Consider the following 15,650-nt stretch of genomic DNA (forward strand, 5'->3'; position numbering starts at 1 on the left):
TTCATGTCCGCATACAGAAAGACGTGGACAACATCCAGGCTTGGGCTGACAAGTGGCAAGTAACATTCGCGCCACACAAGTGCCAGGCAATGACCATCACTAACAATAGAGGATCTCACGAATATCCATGTAATTTAATGACATTACTATCGCTGAATCCCCCAGTAGCAACACCCCGGGGTTACCATTGAGCAGAAACTGACCTGGACTGGCATATAAATACTGTGATTACAAGAGCAGACCTGGGGCTAGGAACCCTGCGGCGAATAATTCACTTCCTGACTGCCAAAGCCGGTCCACCCTCTACAAGGCACAAGTCCAGATGATCATTTTTGTGGAAAATACAAACAACTTAGCACGTTTAGCTTCCACATTGAATGCCACCTCTAATTGTTGCTGCCATTTTTGCAATTATGTCTATCTGTCTCCCAATTTTCTAAAAATGGAGATGTGTTTGCAGTTTCCAATCTAAGGGGGCAATCCCTGAACGGAGGGAGCTTTGGAAAATTGTAGCCAAATTACATATTATTTACTGACCTTCTTAAATATGAGCTTTGGATAAAACCATCAGACCTGGGGAATTGTTATTGTTTAGAGACATCGTCTTTTATAATATTCTTTCCTTTCTTACCTTTACGTTATCAGTTCAAGTCTTTAATATATATTCGTGATGATCCTGGAATGTCAGCTGTACGATTTTCTTCCTATTCTGTTGGGATGTAAAAAGTAATTGTGTAAACAGCCTGCCATATGCTTATTTTCGGTTGCAATATTACTCGCCTCTGTATTTTAAAAGGCTCACATTTCTGACATAAATAAAGTATAAAATACGAACATACCCAGCCCCACTCCCACCTCCCAAGGTGCTTTTCTTCTTTGTTAATATATTCTTAGAGTTGCTCCTGTCTAGCTTTAATCAGTCAGCGAGGCAGAGAGTTAGAGGGGGAGGGGTAGATTGAGAGGCAAAGAGATAGATAGAGAGATTGATAGAGGTAGAGAGAGATAGGTGAAGAGAGTGCGAGATACTAGCAGATTTCAGAAAGAGACAGACAAATTCTTGAAACTTGTAGACATATGGGAAAAACACAATAATGCAAATAAGTGCCAAGTGCTGCAGTTCAAGAATTAAAATCGAGAGTATAATTTAAATTCAACTATTTTGACGGGGTCCCACGGGAGATGTCCCTGGGCGTGTAGAAGTTATGAGACGTTGTTAATCCATTTGAAAATGTGTATTGGATGATTGGTTTTGGATAAGCAGCATTAACGTTGAAAAAAATAATCAGACTGACTTGATTTTGATCTTTACAATTATGTTGTTTGGCCTCAACTGGATCATGGTTCACTATTCTGGGTACCGCCCTTTTGGAGGGATGTCATGAACCTGAGGCGGTGGGCGGAGTCGGGGAGGAGAAAAGTGTTACTAGGACGATGCCAGGGAGAATAGAGATATTTCAAAAGTTAGAATTGAAGTTGGACTTTCTCTTCTTATCCCAATTAGTGGGACCGCTAATAGAGGCATTCAAAATTATGAGAGGTTTTGATAAAGCAGCTAAGGATAAATTATATCTTCTGTCAAGTGGATCGGTAATCGGAGGTCACACATTGGAAATAATTTTCAAAATAAAGAAAGGAGAACTTTACTTTCTCACTGGCAGTTGCTGAGACCCAGAAGACACAAACTGTAAAGATGGTGGAATTATATTTTGATAGAATATTTGTTTTTAAATGACATGGGCACGTACCAAGGGAAGGCGAAATTGCAGGGTCATTGGAGCAGAACTGGGATGAATTGTTAAAATGGAGCGCTCTTTCAAACAGCAAGCATGGGCATGGCGGGCTGAATGACCTCCTGTTGTGCTGTAATTTCTATCCTTCAAAGAATCCATTCTGCTTTTGAATATTTCTCGCCTTCTGAAATAATTGTAAGAATTTTACGGGTTTAGATCCATAGCAATAATATTTTTAACTTGCAACTTTCTTTAGTTTTTCCCTGTTGCAGTTCTTATCATCCCCTTCACCTTCCTTTGTCTCATTTTTGTCTCCTCCAGCCCCGTTGATGTAGGTTATTCCTTTTTCTTTATGTGACCGATAGAGCACTCCGAGGAAAGAATGGATTGATAGCTGAGACTGGAATTGATACAAGAATACGGGGAGAACATGGACAGTGCTATCACTGCTAAAGTGACGCAGCATGATGAGGAAAAGCCTGAACAGCAGGAGGAGGTTGAGATTAATGCGGGGCCCGGTGGTAAAGGAGGATCGTGTAGATTAGTCTGGTATTCATAGGGATTTTGTAAAAGTTGGGCAGTGCAATTGAAGCCACGTTGATAAGTTCCTCAGGGTAGTGTCCTAGGCCCAACCATCTTCTGCTGCTTCATCAATAACCTTCCTTTCATCATAAGAAGTGGGGATGTTCGCTGATGGCTGCACAATCCTCAACACTATTCGTGACTCCTCAGATACTGAAGCAGTCCATGTCCAAATGCAATAAGATCTGGACAATATTCAGACTGGGGCTGACAAGTGGCAAGTAACACTCACAACATACAAGTGCCAGGCAATAACAATCTCCCACAAGAGAGAATCTAATCATCGCCCCTTGGCATACGATAGCATTACCATCACTGAACCCACCCTCTTTCAACATCCTAGGGGTTACCATTGACCAGGAACTGAACTGCACTAACCAGGTAAATGCTGTGGCTGCAAGATCAGGTCAGGGGCCAGGAAAGTGCGGCGAGTAACTCATCTCCTGACTCCCGAAAGACTGTCCACTATCTAAAAGGCACAAGTTAGGAGTGTGGTGGAAGACTCTCTCCACTTGCCTGGATGAGCGCAGTTTCCACAATATTCAAGAAGTTTGACACCATCCAGGGCAATGATTGGCCCCCCATCAACAAACATTCAACCCTTCCACCACCAACGCAAAGTGACAGCAATGTGTAGCATTTACAACATACACTGCAGGGTCACACCAAGGCTCATTGGACAGCACCTTCCAAACCTTAACTCCTGGAACTCCCTCCCTGACAGCACTATGGGTGCACCTACACCACAGGGACTGGAGCAGTTCAACAAGGAGGCTTACTTCCTCCATCTCAAAGGCAATTAGGGATGGGAAGTAAATGCTGGCCTTGCCAGTGACACACACACCTCATGAATTAATTTTAAAAAACAATGCTCTGAGAGAAGAGAGGGTAAGTAGACGATATTTTGAATTGATATAGGTATATGGGGAGAGACATTGCCATTAGGATTATTTTGGGATTGATACAGGACTATGTGGATATTGTTGGAGCTTTAGTTTCGGATTGTTACAGTATTACGGGGAGACTGGAAAGTGATGTGATTTCATGATTATTACGGGCTATGTGGCAAACAGCACAGTGTGATTCATTGAGAATTGGAGACGATCTATTGGAGAGATCGTGGGCAGCAGGGATAGATTTTGACTGTCAGAAGAAAATGGCTAAAGATCGAACTGGTGACATTAGTGTGGGGCTGAGATCGAGCCAGCGGGGCAAAGCACTTATATTTGCATAAACAGGAGGCTACGGGGATGTCGTGTGCTTTTGTATTTTTTTCAGGATTGATGCAGACGTTTGGAAAGGCCTTGTCAGTGAGTTTGTTTCTGGATTGATCGCGATCACTGAAGCAAGAGCAAGTCAAGGGGATTAATTGAGGACTGTTACCTGGCTATGAGGAGAGTGTGAGCAGCGAAATGCAAACTGGGTTGAGAGAGGACACAAGGAGCGGGTGTTAGTTTTATTAACCTACTGGGCTAAGGAGATACAGCGAGGCTGTGGGGTTGCCTTGTGACTGATACAAGGCTATGACAGGCCGATGGTTAAAGCCTTTAATGTGGAATGATACGGACTATGGAAAGTGAGTAGGGCCTTTGTGATTTGTTTACGATTGTTACCTGACTATGGAGAGAGAATAAACGGTGTGTTTAGTTTCTAATTGATGCGTGATTACAGGAAAAGTGCTATTCAGCGAGAATATTTAGAGGAATGATACAAGACCACAGGAGCAGTGGCATTGCTGAATAACGGTACAGCACAATGGAAAGAGAATGGAGTTGCTCGAGAATTGTGCAATACAATAGAGGGAGAGAGAGAGAGAGAGAGTGCTGCTGGACAATGTTAAAGGCCGGGACAGTGAGATTAACTTTAGATTTGTGCAGGCGAGACAGTGAACGTAGCATGGAATTCATACTGGAAAACGGGGAGGGTCAGGGAGCAATGTGACGAGTTTTGAATTGATACAAACCTATAGGGTAAGAGGTGGCAGTGAATGTAGTTTCGGGTTAGCACAGGGCTATTGGCAGAGTGTGTGTCACTGGATCAGTGCTGAATTGGTACCGAATTATGGAGTACAGACATTTCAGGAAAATTAATAAATGATTTCGACAGGGACAGTTGGGGATAGTTTTCCTTTGATACACATGAAGATAAGAACTGGAGTTGGCCATTCAATCTTTAGAGTCTTTGCTGCCATTCGGGATCATACCTGATATGTACTAAAAACCTGCATACATGTTGTGGCCAAAGAAACAAAAATGCAATCTCTCGTGAGAAAAAAAAAGTACAATTGATCTTAGATTTTAAATTATTGACTGAGCTAGCTGGTATTGCTGTCTTTGGGAGAGAGTTCATCACCTCTACCTCAATTTTCACAAAAAACGTTTCTGACCAATACCAAAGGTCATGTCCACTTTTTTGCACATGTCCCCATCTGCAGAAAACAAAATTGTTTACCGTTATCTGGTTTGTCCAGTAAGTTAAAAAACAATCAATTTACCCCTTGCCCTTTTCTGTTTCACTGTATACAAAATCAGTTTATAGAATTTTGCTCATGTTGCAAAACTGTAAGGGCTGTTAACATTCAGGCGAATCTGCAATGCGCTTCATCTATGGTCAATATATTTATCATTCTTGGCCATTTCAAAGGGCCTTACGCAGTGCTCCAGATGTATTCGTGGAAGGGATTTATGTTGCTGCAGAAAAACATGCAGTCTTTATAGTCTAGTTGTGCTGTGATTAAAGGCTATTTTTCATTGCCATTTGTTGTTTCTTTTCACGCATGACTACGAGATTTTAGTGATCTGTGTATGGGCTTCCTTAAATCTTTTGGGAGTCACACTTCCTAGAATTTCTTCACTTCAGAACTACTGGGAGGATTTTTTTTATACTTCCAAATTACCTGCACTCGCATTTGCCGAAGCTCGAATTCATCTACCACAGTTTCTCTCATTCACATGAACAATAAATGCCCCTTTGCAATTCTATACTGTATCTACTATACTTACTATGTATGGCTGGCAATTGTGTTATTAAAATGAGGTGCATAAATAGGGTAGACACGAAGGAAAGTTTCCCATTGGTGGAGGGATCAATAAATAGGAGGCATAGATATAAGGTGAAGGACAGGAGGTTTAGAGGGGATCTGTGGAAGGATTTGTTCACGCAGAGGGTGGTGTGAATCTGGAACTCACTGCCTGAAAGGGTGGTAGAGGCAGAAACCCTCATAACATTTAAGAAGTATTTGGATGTGCACTTGCGATGCCATGGCATACAAGGCTGTGGGCCTAGCGCTGGAAAATGGGATTAGAACAGTTAGGTACTTGTTTGACCGGCGCAGAGTCGATTGGTCGAAGGGCCTTTTTCTGTGCTGTAGACCTCTATTACTCTATGTCTCTAAAATGATAATGCATATGGTGAATAGTTGAGTCTCAGAAAAGAGGTCACGTCCACTGAAATCGGAGTACACATCCGTTAGGCCTGCATTCTGACTTCGACTGCCTCACTAATGTCCTAAAATAAGGCCAACAACTTCACTCTAATTTCACTGACATTAATATTAGCCTGAAAGTTTTTTTTTTCTCTCATGTGCATTTAAACATTTTGTAATGTATTGCAGAAAGCCAGATAAACATTATCAATAGGCATTACTCTGTCCAGTCCGTTAGCTGTTTCCAATCGTTTGTATTAAAATTGTCGTTTAGTAGTGTAGAAATGAGTACTGCTGAAAAAAAGATACATGCTATTGTTTGGAGTAAGAGATAGTTTAATTAATTTACGTTTTTATTTTGTTGTTAGGAATGATTTTTAACTTTAATGTTTAAGTTTGACTTGTATTTCTGTATCTGTGCGTTAAGAAAAGGTCAACTTTAGATTTAGTTTCATTTTAAAAGGTCCCTGCATTTCTAGTGAGAGTTTTAAGACTGTTGCAGGTAAGTTAAACAAAAAATGGTAAACAAACTAGGCTGCTGACTAGCAACAGGTGTCAAGAGATGCTGGTCCCTCCCACAGACACAAACACAGGAGATATTGCAAACAACAGTTTGGTTTCGAAGCTGTTGGAGTTAAGTTGGCTTTGAAAGTAGGTGCCAGGAGAGACGGGAGCAAAGGGAACAGATAGCCAGTCCCAAACTAAAGAAAATAAAAACAAAATCCAGGGGTTTGGAACAGGAGAAAGTCCCAAGCAACATTCGAGTCAAAGGAATGTCAGGAACCTGGAAAAGGTTATGTTAAGTTAAGTTAAGAGTAAATGGCAGAAGGAAAGGCTCCAACCCTGAGACTTAAAGAGGCAAAAGCTGCAGGAAGTAGATTTAAAGCTTGAACAGCTTGCAAGAGGCCAGAAGGTCCAAAGAGACGGCTGAAGGTCTGTAACTCTTTGCTATGGGCACGTGAAGCAGCGGTGCACTGTTGACAGCTGATTCGCTCACAGAGGGTGTGTGGAAGAAAACCTGAATGCATGTGTTGACCCAGTGGAGAGGAATGTAGGAAGGAGAGCTCGAAACACTGGAGGTGAACCATTGTGAAAGGCGTCTGAGAGAAAACTTTGGTTTAGGAGAAGATTCCAAAGCGGGTTTTTCGAGGGTGGAGATTGGAAGCCCTCGTTTTGAAAGAAGCGGTTTGGTGAGACCAGCTGGCTCACGGAATAAAAAATGCGTTGGGGGAGTTGAGGAGAGATCCATAACACCTGACTGGGGTGACATCTATCACTTGGTTTCAGAGTGTGGTGTGTCTGACCACAGGTCGCCTATTGAATTACATGGACTGTGTACCTACTTGTGTTAGCCTTACAAATCTGTATAAATCTATAAATGGATAGATGTGGGTGCAGTATTGTAATAAATTTTATCTTTTCTTGTTTAATAAATGTTTTATTGTTTTGTTAAAAGTCCATTAGCTGACTCAGGTGACTCTGTTCAGTAGCTGTTGTCTACGTATCTAAACAAACAGATGAAAGTCAGGATTGATCAAGCTGGGTTCCACCCTGAGATCATGCAGGTCCACGGGTAACCTCGGCTGGGATCGTAACACTATCAAAGCTTTTAATCTTACACTCATCAGGACAGAGGTCCGGCGAGAGATAGGAGGGGGAGGGGGAAGAGTGAGAGGGTGAGAGGCCAGAGGGAAGGGGTGTTAGATTATTTTGCAACGCCAAGGACAGTGGAATGACATACTGGTAGTTCCGGGGCTATGGGAAGCCAGTGGAGTAACTGATTAGTTTGGGATTGTTATACCACTATGGGAAGAGAGCAGGACATTGGGATTTATCTGTGAATGCTGCTGGGCTATCGAGGAGAGAGCAGCAGCAGGAAGAGTTTGGAAACGATACGAGGCTAATGGAATAACGCAGGGCAATGGAACTATTCTGGGAACGTACACAGGTATACGATGTGAATGTGGGGCAGTGGAATTACTTTTTTGTAAGTGATACAGGGATAAGGGGGCATGGTGGGGCAATGGGATTAGTTTTGGAATTGATGCAGGGCTATGGGGAGGACTGGAGTATTGTGATCTGCAGGAGAGATTAAGGTTTATTAGGAGGAAAGCAAGAAGTTGAAGTTTATGCCATAATGATATCAGGCAGGGCCTTGTTGAATGATGCAGCCATTCCGGCCTATTTCTGTTCCAAATATGATATTATGACTGAAATCAGTTTTGGTTGATACGGAGCTGCGGGGACAGGGAGGCGTAGTGGAGTTGGTTTGGCATTGATGCAGCGCTACGGAGAGAGACAGACAGTGGGGTTACTTTGTATTTGATACAAGCTATGAATGGAAAGTGGAATATTGAGATTATTTTGACATTGTTGCAGGAGGGAATGGAAAAGGATTGGAATCGTTTGCAGATTGTTACCGGGCTACGGAATAAAAGCGGGACGCTTGGATTGGTTCGAGTTTGATCAAAGGCTATGGGGAGAGACCGTGGCAGTGGGATTATTTGACATTGATACAGGGCTATGAGGAGATTGTGGCCCAGTAGGATTAGTTTGAGATTGATAAATCGTTGTGTGCAGAGAGGGGGATAGTAGGAGTATGTTGGGGATTGATAAACAGTTATGGGGAGAGTCCTATTAGTTGGGAACTGATACAAGATGACGGATAGGGAGCGGGGCAGTAGGATATTTTGTACTTGATACAAGGTGTTGGGGAAGGAGCGAAGCATTTGATTAACTTGGGATAAATTCAGGGCCACTGAGAGAGACTGCGCAATTGGGATTAGTTGTGTAATCACATAGAGCTTCGGTGTGAAGGAGGAGCAGCGAAATTGGTTTAGAAATTATCCAGATAATGAAACGGGCATTGAGATTGGTTTAGCAATGATAGCGGGTCAAGACCAGGGAGCAGGAAAGGCACATTACTTTTGGGTTTGATGGGTTGTAGAGGGGAAGTGAACAATTTCGGGATAGGTCCAGGGCTCCGGGGATGCAGTCTTGTGGTGGGATTGGTCTGTGATTTTTGTAGAGCTACCGGGACAGCGCAGGGTAGTGAGATTAATCTATGAAAGTTACGAGCTTTAGATGAGAGCGCAGCTGTGGAATTAGTTTGGAAATTATACAGGACTGCATTAGAGAGAGAAAGATAGTGTAGTAATTTTGGATTGATAGAGGAAAATGCAGGGAGTGTGTAGCATTTGGGATGAGTTTGGGACTGATGCAGAGGAGGGGAGGGAGAGACCGGTGGAATGAATTTGGGATTGATACATTTCTATTGGGAGAGATAGGGGCACTGGGACATTTTTGGCATTTGGCGAGAGATTGAAGCATTGTGATGAATTTAGCAGTGATGAAACTCTATTGGGTGAACACAAAGCAGTGTGGTTAGTTTAGAAATGCAACAGCGCTCTGGGGAGGGAGCAAATATTTTAATTAGCTTGGGGATGATATGGATGATACGCAGGGAAAACATTGTTTTGGAATTGACGTAGTGCTAAGGGGAGGGAATGGGGGAGTGGGATTACTTCGGTATAGGGCCAGGGCCACGGAAAAGGAGTACAGTAATGGGATTAGTTTGGGATTGATATTTAGCTCCGAGGAGAAAGCAGAGAAGTGAGTTTAACCTGGGAATGCCTACGGATAAGTTTAGAGCAGTAATATTAGTTCATAAATGACAAAAGACTAACGGAAGAAGGCAGAGCAACGGGATTTGAGGAAATTGATGTACGTATATGGGAGAGACTATTGCACTTTGGGTCGACAAAAGAGTTAAGAGTTAACGTGGGCAAGCGGGAAAGGGCAGTTATTGTCACAATTATACCAGCCATCATCTTGTTGAATGGTGGAGCAAACTAGAGGAGCCGAATGGCCTATTCGTGTTCCTATTTCTTTTGACATTATGATTTGGATTAGTTCAGGTTGATACAGGGGTGTGGGGAGAGATAGGTGTAGTGGAATTGGTATTTCATTGATGCAGGGCTGCAGACACAGGCAGCAGTTAGTTTGTGATTGAATAAGGTTTATCGGGAGAGACTGGGACAGTAAGATTACTTTGACAGTGAAATGTGGAGATAGAGTGACTGGAGGACGAATTTGGGACTGGGAGAGGGCTATGGAGTTAGGGTGGGGCAGTGGGTTTAGTTTGGGATGGTTCCAGTACTATGGAGGCTTGGAGAAGCAGTGGGATGACATTGGGTGTGATACAGATCTATGGGTGGAGAACAATACTGTGGGATTATTATGGCGTAGGCACAGGGCTATGGGGAGCCCGGGGGCAGTGGAACCATCTTGGCTTTGGCACAGGGCAATAGGGATAGAGCGGGAAAGTGTATCTATTTAGCATTGCTACAGGGCTATTGGGAGAGCGCAGGGCACTAAGGCAATTTTGGCGTTGGTACAGGATTTTGGGGCAAGTGCAACACAGTTGGATTAGTTTGGCATTGATATAGTGTGACGGCGAGGGAGTGGGACAGTGAGCTATTTTGTAATTTATACCAGGATATGGAGAGACAGTGAAGCCTTGGGATTGGTTTAGCATTTATACAGGAGAGTAGAGAGAGGCATTGGGGTTAGCTTAGTAATGAAAGAAGGTTTTGGGGTGAAGACGGGCCAGAAAGGTTAGTTCAAGAATGTTACTGGGCTATGGTGAGGGACCGGACGTCGAGATTAATTCATGAATTGATACACAGCTATTGGGAATTCACGGGACAATGGGATTTGTTTGTGAATAGATACAGGACTATGGGAGGTAGCAGAGCAATGCAATGGGTACGCATTTTGTCATTGCTGAGAATAGTTAATAACATTTTTTCCGACTGCATTGTGTTTATGTTGGCAGCAATTAATGGTTTCTCAGTCAGTTTCCTGTTTTGCTGAACAGTGAGTAACCATGGAAACCGTTCACCGCCACTATCAGTAGCAGGCAGATTTCCTCAGCAGCCTCTCTGTATTTCTTAAAACTCCCAGTATCAGAAAGGAAGCGATTAATCATTCTAAAGCAATCCGAGACATTTAACGGCCACGTTGTGCATTATAACAGCGAATCAGAAAAAATAAAACTGTTTCATAAAATTGCTGATGAGAATGTGGACGATGTGAATTGATAATATTACTGAGACATGTGTGGGTTTATACTGAACCTGCAGCGTTCCACTGTCTCCAATGTATTCCAAAGCTGCATCTCGCACAATCTGACATTTCATTTCCTAAATCATTGCTGCCCGGTCTAGTTCACTGCCTTTGCTCGGCATGGGTTTACTCTGCGGTGGGGAGAACAAAGTGCATCAGGTAATAGTTTTGCCCAGCAATTTCTTTCTGACTGATACTGTCGCACAGACATTCGTGGAAGAACAAAGACAGACCTGTCTAAGTTTCGAGTTCAATCATAACATCCAATGCAACCCATTCAGCAGGGGATAGAAACACCTCCGAAACATCTGAGATATTGCGGGAATCATCATCAGCATTATCATTATTATTATCATCTTATTATTGTTAGCATTATGATTATCAATAAGATTCTCTCTATAACAATAATTATTATTAACAAAATGAAAATCATCATCATTATCATTAAAATTATTATCATTATCGCTACCCTATCATTAATATAATCATTGTTGTTATTATTCTTGTTATATTTCCCATTACTAACATTATTATTATCATGGTCATTCTCATTGACAATAAAATTAATATTATGATTATCATAATCATGATCAGTATTATCAGTATTGTTAAAGTTAACATTGTCATTACCATTCTTGTTATGTTTCATATTATTGTGCACACGACCAGCTCGGGCCAGAACACGGAAACACCTGCCGTGAACAAGAAACTGTAACTTCACCGGTGCTGCGATAAGTTGTTAAGCTTTACAGAACATTTCACAATTATCGACTGTAAAATTGCGACCATTTTTCACCACGCTGACATATGCGAGAAATTATTTTATTTTTACCGTGTTCCTGGTATTCCGCAGTCATCAATTATTTACGTTCGCCCCGCTTGTGCTCACTGGTTGGAGAAATGGCCCAACATTTGTCTGGTGAAAGTAAGCCGCACTTTGCTGGCACCTGCCGGCGCTGGCTTGTTATTACAGTTCATAAACAGGTTGGTGCGCCTCTGGCGGGTGGAATAGTTGTTGCCCATTACAATCTCCAATCACTCAGGAGGAACAGGTAAATTCATGAAGCCCGGGAAACTCGGAGGCTTTCTCAAGCTCCCTGCAGCGGCGTAAGTTACGCTTGGCCAGACAAAGAAATGGAAAGCAAAGTGGAGTTTGATAAGAAGAAGCGGTATGACACAGTCTTACATACGATTTAAAACACTCAAATAGACCAATTGGGTAAACAGCTCTGAGCTACCGTTTATGATTCCCGTAAAGCTCTTCGACTTTACTTCATCTCACTGTTTCAACAGATCCTCTATTCCTTTCTCGCTCAAGTGTCTACCTATAATCCCTTTAACGACACCCCATTCTATTAGTCTCAATTATATCTTGTGGCAACACGTTTCGCACTGTTATCAGTCTCTGGCTGTATCTGATTCTCCTGAATACTCTATAGGACTTGAAAATGGCTGTCTAATGATTTAGGCCTTCGTTTCGAAAAGTTTACTTGAACAAAAATTGGAATCATATCTTTATATCTACTCTTTCTAATGTTAAACTTAAAGTCAGGGCAGTTCACCTTAGTCTCCTCACTAAAGCAAAGTTTCAGAGCGTTTGCATACTTATTGTAAAATAACGATCCAGAAATTAACCTGAGAGTTTTATCAATTGTTTTCAGTCACTGTTCGAGAATGAAAAATAAATACAAGTGTTGCTGAATAAGAGGCATGCTTTCGAAGTTGTCCGTCTTGCCCTCATCAGGATAACTGCACCACTTAAACCAGCAGTAAATACACTTACAAGTTAACTTGCATGAGAAGAGATTGCTGATTTGTTAGGAAGTGTGCTCTGATTGCTATAGCAGTTGCCATGGGTGCTGCAGCAGAGAAAATTTAACTGTTAACTGCCAAGCTTCTTGTTTCACATTCAAACCAGGCAGGTCGACTCTGATTGTTAAGGCATCGTCATGGGGAATGAACCTGGGAATCGCGGTGCCCCAATTATTCATTGTTTGGAAATGGCGTTATTCGTACACATGCTACTTCACTCTGCAAAGGACAGGGCCTGTGTGTGAATATATGTGAATTCTAACATGCGTCGGTGAGCCAGACTGCGAACCCGACTGACAATCTTAAATTGGTTTTCAGTGCAATTCTTTGCACAATCAGGATTGTTTAGCAAGTGTTGTTCAATCGCGGAATCCCATATAATGTTGGACAGGATGTTTTGCAAGCCCGGGCTAGCTGGGTACAGTCAGTACATTGCTTGCTGCGACAATCCTAAGGAACAGGCTGTTTGATATGAACATACAATCATTGGGAAGTACTGCCTACATGCCTGGCTTAAACAGGCACTGAAATTAATCAGTTCTGTTGAAGGGTCATGAGGACTCGAAATGTCAACTTTTTTCTTCTCCGCCGATGCTGCCAGACCTGCTGAGTTTTCCCAGGTAATTCTGTTTTTGTACTGAAATTAATACTGTCTTATAGTGTCTATAGTGATTTAACTACCTACCAAACCATCTATCTATCTATTTATCTCTATTATCTATCTCTATATCTGTTTGTCTGTTTCTTTGCTTCTTTATTGACGTAATGCTAAATGTTACCTTGATAAGTAGGGCCAGCCCAAACTGGCAGTGACCCTCTTGAACTGCTCCTGTTCACAATCAAGGCAATCATGCTGATTAAGCTCTTGTCAACTCCGAATGTAAAAGTACAGAACTAAGACTATGTATACTGCACATATAAACAGTCAGCGTTGGGCCTGTCAGCACAGAATGTAGCAATGCTGAAATGAACCAATGCACAGTGTGTACGTTCAACTGCGGCTGTCAAAACTGAAATTACATTTACTTAACTGTTCCTGTCCACAGCAAGTAAAACTCTGCTGAAATTCCCTATTCCAAGCTGAAAGAACGTTTGCTGAATACGATCTTTTCTCGTTGAAATTACCAGCCCAATGTATACATTGAATATAACTGAACTAATCTGACGTCGCCCTGGCTTTAATGAATACAGTCTTACTGAATTATACCTGCACACTCTGACCTTATCCATTCTGAAGTCAGCCTGTCCACTGCCCTCCGTCGCATGGATTTACCATCCCACCAAACTCAATGGGCTTTTGACGGGCTCGTCGCAGTTTTCGACCCCGCCCCACTGCCACGGGGTCGTAAGATTCCGCCCAATATAACCACCTTGAAATTACCGTATCAAAATTGAAAGCACCAACGCTGAACTGAGGATGTTTTCAGGAAGATACAATTTTTTTGTAATGTTATTTGGAATTAATTTTAAAGTAGAGTAAGAGTGGGGTCTGAGTCTTTCTATGTGTGTCTGTCCGTGTGTGTTCGACTTAATTAAATTGGAGGCAGCTGGGTGGAAGTCCTTGATGTAAGAAGAGAAGCTCGGTTTGAAATGCTAAATCGGTGAACAAGGGTGAAGTTGTAGAATGTGAGGTGTAAAGGGAACATTTGTATTTTAAAATAAACTGGAGTAGCGTGAATTCAAAAGAGGGAGTGAAATATTTCATCTAGCCAGCAGAAGTTAAGAAACAGTGTGTTTATTTTATCCCATGGATTGTTCGTAAAATTAGCATTAAGATACATTTTGATTATTAGAGAGGTAATCCCCAAGACATATTGAAACATTGGGAATTTGCATTAAAATGGGAAAATATGTATAAAGGAGAGAAAGCGGTGTGCAAGGGAAGGAATTCTAAGATCTAACAAGCGCGAAAAGCCTCCAGGCTCTAAGTCTCAATTTGCTGTCTGCACGAACTGAAGTGAAGGATCTCACTTTGAATTCGACTGTTTAGGGAGCAACTTGCCTGGGTCTTTTAAAAGCTATGTGTTTTACTGTTAACGAAGTTATAACTGGGAGTTAGATTAATTAGGGGAGCTATTATTGTACTAATTTATAGACCAATGTATGTGCTTAAAATTATTTCCTTTATTAATAATTGTTTAATTTCGTTTTGTGAAAACCCTTTAAGCCTCGATGCAAGTTCCACAGAATGATGTTTTCTTGTTTGGTTTAAAGCAGCAAAATTTTAAGAGATGCAGCACGGGGCTCGAAATCCACGACACTAAAACTAAGTGTCTCATGATCTAACGACAGAGCAAAGCGGGGGGGTGAGAAAGAAACCTTCATATCCCAACACATATGGAGACAAACGCTGTTTTCCACCTGGAGCCTCAGCTGGTTCTGAATTTCAAAGTGTGGAATATAATCGACCTACAAAAGCCCCAAGGTTCAAATGCATTCTTCTCAATCATCAATAATATCATTCATATCTTCCACTTCTTAGCTGCACCTCCTTCCAAACATTTCAAACTCTCCATGCAACTTTCATCCTGATATTTTTTCTCTACCATTTTAACTTGAAGCTGCACAACTAATGTGAATAAAGTTTGTGCTGGTAGAAATGTATTCACCTCTCGGGGAACTGAGTTACATTGACACACACAGAGGAACACACACACAGACATAAACACCGAGAGTGAGAGAGGCTTTGTCTCTAAGTAGACACAGAGTTAAAGCCAGGAATAATGAGAAGCGGGGAAGCCCAATGGATTTGGGCCCCATCAACTAAACCAATCGGCCACAACAACTGGCCCTGTGCAGAGGTTAATGTCGATGGTATAAAATCATAAATGTCTCCAGCAGAGGAGGATGACATTCGGCCCGTCGTGTCCATGCCGGCTAGTGGCAAAGGAATTCAGCTAATTTTATAAGCTCGCATTTTCCCCACTGCAGTTTATATTTCTCTTGTCTCTCCTCATTCTTTCTATTAAAATTTA

At 42.0% G+C, this 15,650-nt stretch overlaps 1 protein-coding gene and 1 long non-coding RNA gene across 2 annotated transcripts in view; one reads left to right on the top strand and one right to left on the bottom strand.

Annotated features, from left to right (window-relative positions):
• The window catches only part of LOC144698562 (uncharacterized), a 1,040,782-nt gene that overhangs the window by 675,549 nt on the left and 349,583 nt on the right, over positions 1-15,650 (top strand). The gene's annotated exons all lie outside the window — the stretch shown is intronic.
• On the bottom strand, positions 663-11,613 carry LOC144697651 (uncharacterized). Its single transcript, XR_013580420.1, has 3 exons — positions 11,494-11,613; positions 10,875-10,994; positions 663-709 (listed from the first exon to the last, which is right to left on the bottom strand). It is a non-coding gene; the product is annotated as an uncharacterized LOC144697651 (long non-coding RNA).

The sequence above is a fragment of the Cetorhinus maximus genome, chromosome 23, assembly GCF_964194155.1.
Source record: "Cetorhinus maximus chromosome 23, sCetMax3.hap1.1, whole genome shotgun sequence".
NCBI classification, from domain to species: domain Eukaryota; kingdom Metazoa; phylum Chordata; class Chondrichthyes; order Lamniformes; family Cetorhinidae; genus Cetorhinus; species Cetorhinus maximus.